The sequence below is a fragment of the Schistocerca americana genome, chromosome 4 (genome assembly GCF_021461395.2).
Source record: "Schistocerca americana isolate TAMUIC-IGC-003095 chromosome 4, iqSchAmer2.1, whole genome shotgun sequence".
Classification (NCBI taxonomy): domain Eukaryota; kingdom Metazoa; phylum Arthropoda; class Insecta; order Orthoptera; family Acrididae; genus Schistocerca; species Schistocerca americana.
The window spans coordinates 304,516,311-304,532,891 of record NC_060122.1 but is presented as its reverse complement, the minus strand read 5'-3'; the positions used below and the strand labels follow the sequence as shown (position 1 = coordinate 304,532,891).

General features: G+C 42.3%; 1 protein-coding gene across 1 annotated transcript in view; it reads left to right on the top strand.

Annotated features, from left to right (window-relative positions):
• The window catches only part of LOC124613436 (Kv channel-interacting protein 4-like), a 504,767-nt gene that overhangs the window by 378,619 nt on the left and 109,567 nt on the right, over positions 1 to 16,581 (top strand). The window lies entirely within an intron of this gene.

Here is a 16,581-nt window from a genome sequence, read left to right as displayed (position 1 = left end):
TTATCACTATCTCGACTAGACGCACATTTATATTACTCATCGGCTAACACGTTGCATGATCACGTGGCTACCGTGCCCCAGTTGCTGGTTGCCCTCCTAACTGCTTCTAGAGGCAACAAATATTCGATTTTCAATATCTCATATAATTACTAGGGGAATTTAAAATGCTGTAATAATCTACTCATTAAGAGGGATAATCTTACGTTAAAGGTTTAAGTCAAGTATTAAAGTCCGAAACTGCGAATATATCTTGAGACACCACAACTCTCGGTGCACATTTACCCATACTTCATTCATCCGGTATTTGAGAATGAGACCACTTAGCGATTTACAGCAAGCATTACGCATAATTTATTTTCAAAACTTTTTCTCGCTGACACTCCCACAAAATAATGGAAGGGAAAAAATATTTCTTACCCCATTTCCGTTCTTCATGCAGTAGAGCTTCAGCATCAGGAATGGCTTTTCAGTTCATTACATCTGTACTACTACATCTATTCGCAACACACTTTACAGACATTGTATACAAATGCCACTGAATTTATCTGCAAAATTATATCGCTGATGACACATAGTCCTGTAGTACGAGATATGATGTCATAAACATTGAGAAGTTTGAAAAACTAGTTTTTCTTAAAGTAACAGATTTCGACCGCTTAAAGAATCGGAGTGTGGGCGGGGTGTTACTGGTTAGTTATCCAAAGAAAGGGCGAGTTGCGCTAGGGAGACTTCTACCAGCAACAATGTGAACAGGTGCAGCTAGCGCAAAGTAACATGCCACCTGCTCAGAAACACATTCCCGCTCCCAGCGCTGGGCGAGTCCACCTCTTTGTTCCGGAAGGGCTACCACATTTGTATGTTGCAGCCTGCTGAGCTATGCACTTCATCCGCCAAAAGCGCCCATCTCATCTGCGTATATGATGATTTTCTTATTAGGTACACTAGGTTACTGTCGTGTTGGATTATTCATCGCACTGGCATAACATTTCTATACATACTGGAAAAAATCGCAACACCAAAAAAAATTAATAGAGAGTAATGAAATTTCGGGGATACATTGGTCTAGGTAGCATATTTGTTTAACATTGCAAGATCACAGGTTGATGTAAGTGCGAGGTAAGTCTCGGAAATGTGAAATGCTGGTACATTTATAAACGGTGTAACCGCCAGAACGTTGAATTCAAGTATGCAAACGTGTATGCATTGTGTTGTACAGCTGCCGGATAGCATTCCATGCCTATTACATTTAGTGAGTCGATACAGGGACGGTTAATGCCGGTTATGGATGGCGTTCGAATTGTCCGATGATGTCCCACATGTGCCCGATTGGAGACAGTTTTGGTAATCACGCAGGTCTGTTCCTAAAGACTGGAAAGTAGCACAGGTCACACCAATATTCAAGAAATGAAATAGATGTAACCCACTGAATTACAGACCCATATCACTGACCTCAATTTCAAGTACGATTGTGGAGCATATGCCGTACTCATACGCTATGAATCACTTGGAAGAAAACGACTTATTGACACATAACTAACACGCATTCAGAAAATATCATTCTTGTGCAACACAGCTAGCTCTTTATTCCCATGAAGTAATGAGTGCTGTTGACAAAGGATCTCAGGTCGATTCCATATTCCTGGATTTCCGGAAGGCTTTTGATACCATTCCTCACAAGCGACTATTAATCAAATTGCGTGCATATGGAGTATCGTCTCAGTTGTGTGACTGGATTCGTGATTTCCTCTCAGAGAGGTCACAGTTCAAAATGGTTCAAATGGCTCTGAGCACTATGGGACTTAACTTCTGAGGTCATCAATCCCCTAGAACGTAGAACTACTTAAACCTTACTAACCTAAGGACATCACACACACCCATGCCCGAGGCAGGATTCGAACCTGCGACCGTAGCGGTCGCGCGGTCCCAGACTGTAGCGCCTAGAACCGCACGGCCATCCCGGCCGGCCACAGTTCATAGTGACAGACAGTAAACCATCGAGTAGAACAGAAGTGATATCTGGCGTTCCGCAACTTAGTGTCATAGGCCCTCTGCTATTCCTGATTTATGTAAATGATCTAGGTGATAATCTGAGCAGCCCCCTTAGATTGTTTGCAGATGACGCTGTAATTTACCGTCTAGTAAAATCCTCAGACGACCAATTGCAATTACAAAATGATCTAGAGAAAATTTCTGTATGGTGTGAAAAGTGGCAATTAGCACTAAACAAAGAAAAGTGCGAGGTCATCCACATGGATACTAAAAGAAATCCGATAAATTTTGGATATACGATAAATCGCACAAATCTAAGAGCTGTCAATTCGACTAAATACCTAGGAATTACAATTACGAGCAACTTAAATTGGAAAGACCACATAGATAATATCGTTGGGAAGGCGAAACAAAGACTGCGCTTTGTTGACGGAACACTTAGAAGATGCGACAAACCCACTAAAGAGACAACCTACATTACACTTGTCCGTCCCCCGCTGGAATATTGCTGCGCGGTATGGGATCCTTACCAGGTAGGATTAACGGACGACATCGAAAAAGTGCAAAGAAGGGCAGCTCGTTTCGTTTTATCGCGCATTAGGGGTGAGAGTGTTACTGATATGATACGCGAGTTGGGGTGGCAGTCACTGAAACAAAGGCGGTTTTCTTTGCGGCGAGATCTATTTACGAAATTTCAATCACAAACTTTTTGTTTCGAATGCGAAAATATTTTGTTGGCATCCACCTACGTAGGGAGAAATGATCATCATAATAAAATAAGAGAAATCATAGCTCGAACGGAAAGATTTAGGTGTTCCTTTTTCCTACGCGCCATTCCAAAGTGGAATGGTAGAGAAGTAGTATGAAAATGGTTCGATGAACCCTCTGCCAGGCACTTAAATGTGAATTACAGAGTAACCATGTAGATGTAGATGTAAGCCAAGGCAACACGTCAACACTCTGTAGAGCATGTTGGGTTCGAGCAGCGGTATGTGGGCGAGCGTTGTCCTGTTGGAAAACACTCCCTATAATGCTGTTATGAATGGCAGCACAAAAGGTCGATTCTCCAGAATGACGTATAAATTTGCTGTCAGGATGCATGGAGTAACCACGAAGGTGCTCCTGCTCTCATACGAAATCGCAACACAGACGAAAACTCCAGGTGTTTAACACGCAGACAAATTGGTTGCAGGCCCTCAACTGATCTCATTCTAAATAACTCACGGCCATCAGTTGCACCGAGTGAGAACTAGCTTTCATCAGACAACAGACAGCTACCATGCCCTCCAATGAGCTCTCACTTAACATCAGTGCAGTCGCGAATGTCGATGGATGGAGTCAGTGGAATGCACACTATAGGGCGTCTCGCTCGGAGCTGTCCTTAAAGTAAACGATTTGTAACTGTTCGCTGTGGTGCCAACTGTTGCTCAAATTGCTGCTGCAGATGCAGTACGATGTGCCAGAACATACGCCGAACACGAAGGTGTTACCTCTCGATAGTGTCACGATGCCATCCGGAGCCCAGTCTTCTTGCGACCGTTCATTCTCGAGAACATCGCTCCCAGCAATCATGTACAGTGGTTATATTCCTGCCAGCTTCTCGTAGCTCTATTACACGAACTCGTTCAGACTCAGTGAAGCGTTAACAATGGCGTCTTTGTCGCCTTAAAGCCATTCTTGACTAACATCAACTCACCACGTCCAATCTCAAAGGCAACTTACGCTCACAACCGTTGCAGTGTGTATTTAAAGCAAACGTGTTTTGCCTCCTTATAGTGGCGCTACTAGAAAAACTGCTTGTAAGCAGGCATCGGTTGTTGAACTGAAGCCCCTGGCCCCCATGACGATCAGTGGTCGCACGCAGCGCAATCCCCATCACTACAATTGTATTAACCCCTCTCCCAACATGTCGTGTGCCCAGGTAGGAGTTAAGTTTTATTGGTATGTGCTCCTAACTTAAAACGGGCGCCAGCTTTGTTTCGACGTGTTAATTAAAATATAAACCAAAATTATGTCTTAATTCAGGAAGAAACCAACGAATCTTTTGGAACATCCTGTATTTTGTAGTATGTTTTGTATTAGTACATTCCCGGTAACTATATCGCAGTGCCGTACTTAAACACGACTCGAACTTTTCGAGCAGCTGACGTCACAGTTCGAGAAATCCCGGGCTTTGCCCGACTTTCGTTCACCGCACGATGTAGTAACTTCTGTTGATAGTATGACTTGTTATAGCATTATTAATATATTACGGATTTTAAACATAAAAATAAACGTGAAACACTCTACTACAGCACCTTAGAGACTTCGAGTCAAGTGTAAACACGGCCACTAATAAATAAATTAATGACCACAATCACGACTCAATCAAATTCTCGTGCTTTAGCTCGTCAAGCAATCTAGTGACGTCTGTTGTTACTATTACCACAAGGGGTTTTGCCGCTGTTTGAGGGGGTTGTGCTGATAATGTTCGAAGGGGACCCAGTCACTAGCAATCGGTAGGTGCACAGATACTGCATACAAGTAAAAGTGTCGTCTCGCGTGTTCTCCACGAACGCCGCCTCCATCCATGCCAACTGAGGAAAATCCAGGTATTACGGGAGCAGCACTACCTACGACGGGTACAGTTTTCGCAGTGGTATTCGGGTCAAAGCATACTCCAGCCATAATTCCCGAGCTTGGTGCTATTCACAGACGAAAGCACGTTTACTAGAGACGGCATATTATACTTGCACAACATGCATGTTTGCGCTGACGACAATCCGCGTACACAGGTGATTCAAGATCGCCAACACAGGGTCAGCATTAAAATCTGGACCGGGACGGTTGGTAACCATATCATTGGGCCATATCTACTACCAGAGTAACTAACAGGACCGATCTACCTCACATATACACACATCAAGAAATTTTTGCATCACCTCAGTTCCGAGAGTTCCGGAACCTGTACAGAAAATTCGAATAGATATCAACATAAACATCATTTCCGCCCTTTTTATTGCTCATGAAAACCACACATAGCATGTTGTACCACCATACAGCGAGACCTTCAGAGGTGATGGTCCAGATTGCTGTACACACCGGTACCTCTAATACCCAGTAGCACGTCCTCTTGCATTGATGCATGGCTGTATTCGTCGTGACATGCTATCCACAAGTTCATCAACGCACTGTCGGTCCAGATTGTCCCACTCCTCAACGGTGATTCGGTGTAGGTCCCTCAGAGTGGTTGGTGGGGCACGTCGTCCATAAACAGCCCTTTTGGATCTATCCCAGCCATGTTCGATTGGGTTCATGTCTGGAGAACATGCTGGCCACTCCAGTCGAGCGATTTTGTTATCCTGAAGGAAGATGCACAAGATGTGGAGGATGGGGGCGCGAATTATCTTCCATGAAGATGAATGCCTCGCCAATATGCTGCCGATATGGTTACACTATAGATTGGAGGATGGCATTCACGTATCATACCGACGTTACAGCGCCTTCCATGACCACCAACGGCGTACGTCGGCCCGTCATAATGCCACCCCAAAACATCAGAGAACCACCACCTTGGTGCACTCGCTGGACAGTGTGTCTAAGGCTTCAGTCTGACCGGGTTCCCTCTAAAAAGGTCTCCGACGATTGTCTGGTGAAGGTATATACGACACTCATCGGTTAAGAGAACGTGATGCCAATCCTGATCGGTCCATTCGGCATATTGTTCGGCCCCGCACTGCATGGTGAGATGGTTGCAAAGATGGACCTCGCCATGGACGTCGGGAGTGAAGTTGCGCATCATGCGGCCTATTGCGCGCAGTCTGAGTCGTAACACGACGTCCTGTGGCTGCACGAAAAGCATTAATCAACATGGTGGGGTTGCTGTCAGGGTTCCTAAACGCCATAATCCGTAGATAGCGGTCATCCACTGCAGTAGTAGCCCTTGGGCGGCCTGAGCGGGGCATGTCATCGACAGCTCCTATTTCTCTGCATCTCCTCCATGTCCGAACAACATCGCTTTGGTTCACTCAGAGACGCATGGACACTTCCCTTGTCGAGAGGTGCTGCTCATGCATGGTTTTTAAAACTTTGAGCGGGTTTAGTGACATATCTGAACAGTGAGAGAGACTGTGTCTGTGATACACTATCCACAGTCAACGTCTATCTTCAGGAGTTCTGGGAACTGGGGTGATGCAAAACTTTTGTTGTTGTGTGTATTAGAAATGTTTTGCCTACCGTATTGGATGTACTGCCACATAATTTTCGGATGGACATGTGGCTGCAACACGACAGAGCTTCAGCAGACGTTGATGTCGATGTGCAGAATCACCTCAACGTCAGATATCCCAATTGATGGATTGCTAAGAGTGGACCAATTCCATGGCTAGCAAGTACGTCGCTGTTCTTGTGGAACAGGCTAAGCATTTGAGTCGGATAGGAAGTTTGTTCGTGTGGCCGAGGAGGTTGAGGCAACTGCTCGCTTTAAGCGGGAGATCCAGGTTCGAGTCGTGGTCCGGCACAAATATTCACCTGTTACCATAGTTTCGCTTTGATGACAAATTGCACTTAATGTCACTGATAATCTTTAAATAGAACGCAGAATTTTGGAGAAATTCGAATGACAAGTTAATGACGGAGACGTGAGCACTTGAGAACTGCATTCAGAACTCAAGCGATCCTGTTGGAAACCTGCTTCCAAGCGTCGCACCATGAAAAGGCCTAGTGGGGCGTAGACTCCTTTGTGCGGGACCCTCTCTTTGTTCCCAGCAGCTGGAGGTCCAATTGTCAGCGATCGACGAGCATTGGCGTCGATCGGGGAACTTGTCCGTGGCTTACGGGGCAGGGGGCGCTAATCTTGGCAGCTGATTGAGGGCGGTCACCGCAAGATATTGCGCCCTTAGACGTCGACGAGGCGCAGTAGTACTTGTTTCCATTACGTTTCACAGCTCTTCGCTGATTGCGCTTCGTCTTGCACTGTCTTGTCTGTTACTAGTCATGCCGAGTTACAAGCAAAAGACGAACAAAACTAATTTGCCAGTCTCAGTTTCAGAGTGATTGCAAATGATGATAATGCTAAAATAATAGCTTTTTCATCTTTTAGTTTTAACGATACACACAATTAGAAATCAGTTCTTGAAGCAAAGCAGAGTGATGAAATAATTATTAATTACTTTGTGTTTCTGTTAACTTATCGCTACTGAGTCCTAGCATTTTCAGTGTCGCCGTTACCAGATGTTTTTCCAGCTGGTGTAATGATGTTGCAGAGAACTAACTGCTGCGAGCTGCTCTGCAGATGTATTCTTTCAGTGCCAAAAAAAAGTAAAAAAATTAATAGTGTCTAAGACTCATACCGCACTTTTTACTACAAGAGACTTTCGTTTCCTTATATTACATATGCCGCAAATTCGTCCCTCTCTCTCTCTCTCTCTCTCTCTCTCTCTCTCTCTCTCTATCTATCTACCTATCTATCTATCTATCTCTCTATCTATCCATCCATCCATCTATATCTCGCTCTTTGTTGAACTAAAGATGGACGTCCATTGATTGTCATTGTTGTTTCAGACATTACACAGCTTTCACTGGCTTACAACATCCTAAGTTTCTATTCCAAAGCTTTTATAGTTCAACTCTTCTACCAACTGCTTCAATTTGTGCACAACCATTTGAATCACCCAGCGTAACCAACTTTATAAACCAAATTACAGTTTTCACAAACAGTCGCAGAGCATACTTGATAGCCAGGAATCTAGCATCGCGTCATAGTACATTCTTTTCAAACATCATACAACAAAGAGTTTACAATATAAACTTCACAGTAGCTGTTACACTACACGTGCAAAAGAATTGAAGGGACACTTACTTGAAAGCCAGTCATTTTCCTCCGTTGCGACTTTGGCTCAAAGTTGCCTACAATCTTTCTCTGTAACGGTGCAAACGCGTGGAGCCCTGCGACGTCACCCTCTGGCTCGGCGTTGCTTCAAGCAGCAAGCGGTCGACACATGCAGAGAAAAAGGCCAGAGCGCAGAATTTCATGTGAGGTGCAAGTTGCGTTAATGATGTAACATTGGCACCAAATTTCATCACAATTCTGTCCAACACCATAGTGGAGGTGTCACGCGATAGGAACCTCCTCACACCCCCTACTTTCCAAAATCTCACCCCTTCTCTTGACGCCTCTGTGATGAGGGACAGAACCAGGACACCTAGCTCTGAAATCACGCATTTTTCTCGCTGCAGACACACCGCGCTTAGAATCGACCCGACAAGGCTTTAAAAGATGATATACGAGGGTAAGTCAATTATTATCCGCAAAGTAGTTATAAAGTTTTATTGTAATCAAATAGGGCACTTAAAGGACATCATTTTTCGACATAGTCTCCTTGCGTTTCAACGCACTTGGTCCATCGTTGTAGAAGCTTCCTGATGCCCTCATAAAAGAAGCTTCCCGGTTGAGCTGCGAGCCAGGAATGCACCGCTTCTTTCACTGCTTCGTCCGAGGCAAATATACGTCCCCTTAATGCCTCTTTGAGTGGACCAAACAAGTGATAGTCGAAGGAGCAAGATCGGGACTATATGGAGGATGATCCAGCACTTCAAATTTGAGTTTCTGGAGCGTTTCAGCAGTGTTGGGCAGCAGTATGCGGACAGGCATTGTCGTGCAACAACACAACACCTTTTGAAAGCAATCCTCGGCGTTTGCATCTCACTGTAACGTACACTGTTTATTGTTCTAGTATTGGAACTTGTGCGTCCCAAAATACCATCGCGAATGCTACGGTCGCAAGTTCGAATCCTGCCTCGGGTATGGATGTTTTTGATGTCCTTAGGTTAGTCAGGTTTAAGTAGTTCTAAGTTCTAGGGGACTGATGACCTCAGATGTTAAGTCCCATAGTGCTCAGAGCCATTTGAACAACCCAAAATACCGTAAGTGTCAGTTTTCCTGCGGACGGTTGTGTCTTGAACTTTTTCTTGCACGGAGAATTTGGATGTTTCCATTCCATACTCTACCGTTTATTCTGCGGCTCGTAATGACGGATCCATGTTTCGTCACCAGTAATGATCCTGTAATAAGTTCTCCTCTTCGTTACCACAGCGACCCAATTGTTTTTGGCAGATGTCCAAGCGCGTTTGTTTAAGCAACTGTGTGAGTTGTTTTGGGATCCATCTTGCACAAACTTTATGAAACCCAAATCTGTTGTGGATGATTCCGTACGCAGAACCGTAAATAATTTGCAGACGATGTTCCACTTCGTCAATAGTTAATCGTCTGTCTAAGAGAATCATTTCACGTGAACGCTCAATGGTTTCTTCATTTGTGGCGGTAAACGATCGTCCGGCTCCTGCATCGTGCGTAACACTTGTGCGACCATTTCGGAATTTTTCAGTCCATTCGTAGACACTCTGTTGTGGAAAAATACTGTTCCCGTACTGTACCGAAAGTCTTCGATGCATTTCGGCCCCTGATACGCCTTCCGACCATAAAAAACGGATCACTGAACGTTGCTGTTCTTTGGTGCAAATAGACAGCGGAGCAGCCATTATTAACAGTACGGCTGCGATAACGAAACTAACCTAGCAACTTGAAAATTGCAGAGATATAACAACAAATAAACAAAGCATACGTCATCAACGTAAAACGACAGTACTACCAAAATAAACAAAAATATAACTAAATTGCGGATAATAATTGACTTACCCTCGAAAATGGCTGTGGCCGAGCGGTTCTAGACGCTTCAGTCTGGAACCGAGCAACCGCTACGCTCGCAGGTTCGAATCCTGCCTCGGGCATGGATGTGTGTGATGTCCTTAGGTTAGTTAGGTTTAAGTAGTTCTAAGTTCTAGGGGACTGATGACCTCAGATGTTAAGTGCCATAGTGCTCAGAGCCATTTGACCCATTTTTGAACTATTTGAAAATGGCGTCAATGAAACCACCCCTTCCCTTGGGGCAATCAATTACACACATTTCGCGGTCGAAAACGACATGTTGCAGTGTGATGCGCAACAGAACGACGTTCTTGACAACATTTTATAATAACGATTGAACCATTCTCTAAGTAAATCTTGGGCCACCCCAATGAATGTTATATGATCCATTTGGAGATCAGCACTACCGCAATTTTTTCAGGCTGGAACCACTAGCGGCTGTTGGAAACCTTCGACAAAATTTGAACGTAATCCAGAGCAGCGAAGGGTCTTTATGCCTGATGAACCCTGTCTTGTTTTGCGCCTTCCTACAGCATCACGGGAGAGTTCGAAATTAACATGAATAAAATGGCAGGGGTTCCTGTAAAACCCATCATTTTATCAATATCCTCGGTGCCCCCGCTCACCTTTGTTGAGCACTTTAAAAGTGTACCTGCAAAGAGACAAACTTTGACCAGTTCCTAGGAGTCTGCGGACAGGGAACCCCTTCGATACCCTTCAGATCCTGCATGCTCGTAAGCAGGCACTAAAGCTGCTCTTTAGCGCCACTCAGCTGTAGGTTGTCGAAACGGTTGCCTGCCTTTCAGGTGCCTTGAAGTTAGTGGCCTTAAAGGGACACTTTCCTGTTTTACTCACACGCATGCCTACATCGTATCCCCCCTCACCTCCCCCCCCCCCCCCCCCTGTGTTCTGATCACAGGAATGTTGAAAACCGATATAGGACTTTCACTGCTTTCAAATATCGTTAAATGGTTTTGTATGGTCCCTTGTAGTTCCACCCTGTATAGCAAAGCAAAGCAATTTTGGTTGCACTACACTCCAAAAGGGAAAAGTGGCGTTTAGTTGGGTTGCAGCATCATTACGCCCCTAGGGAAGGGTTCAATCGTCCTAAGGTGTTAGCAGTGCTAAAGGTTGCCAAGAAAATTGTTCTGTTGTGCATCGCACTTCCAATTGTCGTTTCCGACCGCAAAACTTGTCTAAATGAACGCCTCAAGGAAAGGGATGAATTCATTGACGACCTTCATGCGCCCCCTGAGGCGTTTTTGTGCCGATTCTGAAATGTTTTCCTCGGCCACTCGGAAGCAAACCAAGTGAATTCAGCGCAGAGTGTCATGGTTCTGACCTCCATCGCAGAGTCATCAAGAGGAGGGGCGCGATGTGTTTAACGAGGGGGGCGGAGTGACGACTTCCCCATCTTGTAGCACGTCCAGAGGGTACTGTGGTGAAATATGGCGCCAACGTGACCTCATTAGCCCATCTTATACCTCACGCGAACTTCTGAGCTCTTTCACATATGTTAACACCTTGCTAAAACGTCACCGAACCCGAGGGTGACGTCGCAGTGCGTCATGATTTTGCAGCACTACGGAGGAAGGTAGTAGGCATCTTTGGGCAAAATTTTACACTTCTGTATCCCAAGGAAGAGAAATCATGGGGTTTCAAAACAGTGACCCTTTAATTCTTAATTCTAAAATATTAAATTAGCGACTATTACCAAATAAAAATATTAATTTCTCCAGCCATTTCTCGTTCACGTGAGGTCCATGAAAACATATTCCACGCATTGACTGTATATTCCTTAACTAATAAAAAATGAAACACAAACATATAATCGATGTCAATTTCTGTGAAATCCTTCACTTATCCATCTTTAGGGTCACTGAAAGATAATGTTATACAAAATGATCCGTCACAATCTTATTCGATGTGTGTATGATTATGTGTGTCCCGCATGACAACCGCTACTACCCCTGTCACCGACCATCCCTTGGAGGCTACTTTGATTAACTGCTGCGACGTTGATGCTGAGTAGCTCTGTACTGTGTTCCAAGACGATTTGTTGCTGTTGCACGCACACCGTCCATTTCCGGTCACATGTTCATGGAACCTTTTTCCTCCATTTCTAGCCAGGAATACGTCCCTGGAGTTTGTCGGTTCACCCTGTATATCTTTCACTGTCTCTGTATACCACATGAAACGATTACGAATTCATTAAAAAATGAAGCAAGTGTTTCATTTATTGCGTCTCTACTGCTATACTCCTCACACGACATGTCTCACAAACGTTGTCAGTCTTTGCACTTCTCCAGAAAGTCCGTCATGAAAATTTCGTCGCCTCGCACTCTGTCGGTCTAGCCACATTTGAACAATATATATTCCCATAAACAATGACAAAAGACCGATGTCTGTCGTGCGCTTTAAAGAAGCGCCACACAGGGTACAATTATGAAGCGAGGGAAGGAAAAAGAGAGGTGCAGGGGGGCGAGGGGGTGGGGGTGGATGGGTTGTACAGCCGTAGAGTGATTGCCTAACAAGCAACACAGTCTGTCGACAGACCAACAAGTGTACACATGTACAGTTTGTTGGTGAGTCGGTCGATAAATAGGAATAGCTTTAGGGCCATTTAATAATAATAATAATAATGATAATAATAATAATAATAACGTTGATTCCAGGCGCTAGTTTTCTTTATTCCAGTGCTGAATACACCTTGTTCAACACTACGAAATCCTCTCTCTTTCTTCCACACATTGACACTAGAACAATAGAATTACCAACAAATATTACAATACAGTAAAGCAACTACTGACACCATCATTCTTCATTATGTAGGTAAGATAGTGCGACTAATAAGCCTGTGATGTATTCTAAAGTATTTTTTTCTTTTATTTAATATTCTATCACAAACGTCATCAGTATTAATGTTTCTGTACTGTGCTCATGGCGGACGGACAGTTCTGTTTTTCGCTTCCTCTTCCTATAATCAAGAGCTTCTATATGCTGTAAGCATCGCAATATAGCTCGAGGGAAAGTCTTAAACCATTAACAGTTTGAAAGTACAAACTTAAAGTTCGTATTCACATAGGAAATGCATTCTGATGAATGCCGAAATGCTAGATTAATTCAGTCGGGTGGCAAAATGGATAAGCGTCAGAGTACTGATCCAAAGATCTGGGATTCGATCCCCCAAATGGTCCTAGGTTCTGTCACTTGCCGCTTCTTTCACCTCTATAAATAATTAGTGTGTATGAAAACGCCAACTCGCGCCGTCGTTTGGGGTCCAAACTAGTCTGGGACATCGCCTGTAACTGACAGGTTAAGCAGTCTAAAGATCCGAAGTAAGTGAGGATATACTACTTCCAATAGAAACGTAGCTAGCAAAGCACTGAGGTACTCATATCAACTTTACCTTAAAATCAAATAAACGAATTCGGTACCTAAAATATTCAGTAGTATCCACTTTAAAGTTAACACGTTACATGAAGATTTTAAAACTCCTAAAGGAACACTTCCACAACTTTCTCAAGCTCTTGATTTATCTTCTCTAACTTCTTACTTCATTTTATGCTATGTAATTTAACAGAATACACTAAACTGTTGTATGTAAGAATTTACTGTATTTCAAATTGCTCAAAAATGAGAAATACAAATAAAAATTTATCTCACTGCTGATTCTATTGGAAACTTTCTTGTGTTTCCTTGGGATTTGACTTCATACAAATATTTTCGTTTTCTTCCAAATATATAATATTCTATTATATTAACATTCTTTTCCTTATTATTAACAGCTTAGTATCACTGTATTGAACAACTCCCACTGCATAGTTAACAATTAAACTTTCAGTTGTCCTGTTTCTCGGTAGACATAATACCTAAATAGCATATTGAACAGTTTTACTACAAACGAAGCAGTCTTAAATTATAGTTTTTAAAATTTTACAGGTGTTTTACACAAATTGCTGTCATGTGCTAAGAAACGGTTATGTATTTTGTCAAAGCTATAACACTGTTAATCTTTGACATTGCCAGGGGGAAGGTACGCGACCTGTTGATTTAAAACATGTGCGGATAAAAATTCCATTCCAAGATCACAAGTTTTCTTTATTGACTACCTGTTTCGGCTCATTGGTGAGCCATCTTCAAATCAATCTAAAATATAGTCCATTACATATCGTCGTATCTTCGAGGTAAGTGTTCCTAAAGTGAAAAATTGTAGTTCGTTATGTAAACTGGTGAAGATTAACCATTAATTTGTGATTAGTGATTACCGTTGGGAAAAATGCCACGACATTACAGTAAACAGGTGCAGTGGTCAGCAAGGGAAACGCATCGCATAGAGAATGCTTTTAGGACAGTCGTGCATAACCTGTCAAGTGGTTCAACGCGTCCACGTGAAATTTTAAAATAAAATCTTACGATAAGCCAACCGAAATGCCCTCAGTCCCAAGTGAAATAATATTGCGGTCAACTAATATTTCACTTTGCTTAGCAACACTCAAATAAACAATATTATCCTTTCTCCAACACTCGAATTTATATGATTTCTTCAGAACCAATTTTTTAACAAAGCATTATCTTACATACCAGTGTTATGTTTCCTTAAGACTGATTTTCACCACAAAACTTACTACCACACCACAAATATTTCTGTATCTACTTTCACAATAAATATTATGCAACCTTGCAGAAACTTCTATCATGAAACAGAAAAACCGTAATTTTTGTGTAAAATTATTCTTATGGTTAAAAGAGTAATTTATAAAGTAATATTATATGAAACGAAGCGAATTCCATGAAGATCGTGAGTCGACAGATTAAGTTCTCTCTTACTGCAAATTTAACTATCAGCTATTAATTCGTAATGAAAGCCTTTATTGGATGTACTCTACTAGACTGCCATTGTTATAAAGTAATAGAACTGCAACTTATTTGATTATCCATATGAAGAGCTGGCAGTTTAGTATAATTGCAACATACTTGCAAAGTTCATCTTGTTTCATTCTCTCTGCTTGGGGTGTACAACGCCACCAGAGCGTCGCAGCCGATGACATGGAAACACGGCGTCTCGAATGTAACTTCTTCCTACTATATGCGCCTCAGAATTGATAGAAGCTTGTGGCAGGAGTGGGAAAAACCATCTGGTTAAAACCGATACCGGTATTTTTCAGTATTTGTTTGCCCACAGTTGCAACATTTACTTTTTATTTTGTAGTAATAACCGAGTAAAAAAACGAAATATCAATTAGCCGTAGCAACAGTGCTAAAATTTTTCGTTTTTAAATAAATCTTCTTAAAAAAGGAGTAATTTCTATTCGTAAAATTTACATTGTTTTGAAATATTATGTTATTATAGAAAATGGGAAAATAGATTAGCGCTATTTTAATAACAATGCCGGCAGACCGAGCAACGAACACAAGGCATGAGAAGCATTGTTGAGAAAATAACGTCCATGTTGTCGTGTGTCGTGGCCTTGAAAGTGCAGTGTGCAAGATTTGGCCCAAGCTGGTCTCTGTAGTAGTATCTCGATGTCGTCGTCGGACATCAGTTGTTCTGTAGAACCCTAGTCTGGAAATATGTTTACAAAGCGACGTAACAATTAAGTACAATGCTTCGATTGCTTTAAAAGTTTAAACATTTGTATGCTATTCCTGTGAAATAATAAAGGAGGAAGGTTATTATGGAAAGAATAATAAATTAAAAACTTAACAACAATTTATTCATAGTCTCGAACAAAAATAGAATGTAGTTGATCTGCTGCCTTCGTCTACGTAATATGCCTTTATCTACTTGTAGCCCTTGAAATCGGACAAATTAACGCAAAAAACTGAGTTCTTCAGCCTCACTTTTCACCCTTTAGCACTGACTATCCGTAATGAAACCAATCAGAAGATTGATGACTCAAAAAAAAAAAAAGTTCGTAACTCCGAAATAGTGGTATGATCCCCGATTACAAAATGATTTTTCGCAGAGTTTCAAAAAATTTGAAGCTTTGGAAGAATACTGGTGGCTTCTGGTAGTATTCAACAACTTACCACTTTTCGAGAAAAGCAGCAAAGCGTGGACGGACTAACTTTCCTTTTATTCGCTTATTTAATTTAATATTTTGTTTCTAAATATATTGAAACTGAGAGAGTCAAAATACTGCAAACCTTTTCTCGATTTTTATGTTTATTACAGGAAATAACGGGATTAAAAAACCAAAAATCTATTATTTCAGAAACCGGTTATTTTGAGTAGTGTTGACAGTCAGGTTAAAGTGGCGTGTGAAAAATCCGACATAACCGGAAACCAATTGTTTCATCGATAACCGTTATCCCTAGTTTGTAGGAATGTCTGATGGGAGGATTCGCTGACTCTCCAGCCTGAACTGCCGACACTGGCCCATTTGCCACGACTGATGTTTGCCGCTAGAACTTTGCTACTCGTATTGTGCATGCGCACTACCGCATATTCCTCCTTCCTTTCCCCTCCACCCGTCTGACATGGAACGACTCGTGGAGTGACAACAGCAACGTTAAAATTTGGACTGTTGATAAAATTTAGATATATCGATATTATTTGCAAAAATATCGATATATCACTGCGGCAGCGTCCCGTCGATATATCGACATGGAAATAACTGATCGAGTGCCTACATTTTTATTTTATATTATATTTTTTCGCAGTTCTCGACAAATATTTGAAGTTATTCTTTTGAAATTGTAGTGGAACGTAATTTTACCCTCACTGTGTGAAGCAGTCGTACTACTTCTTGAGCTTACATAATGTCTAGTCTTTCTTATCGACTGTGTGAAGCAAGGATAGATGGCACAAAGAAATAGTTCGATTGCACTGGAGGGTGGCGGTATGAATGAAATAACAAGATATCCGATGTGAAGAAAGAGCACACTAGCTGTGTTAAAAAAAA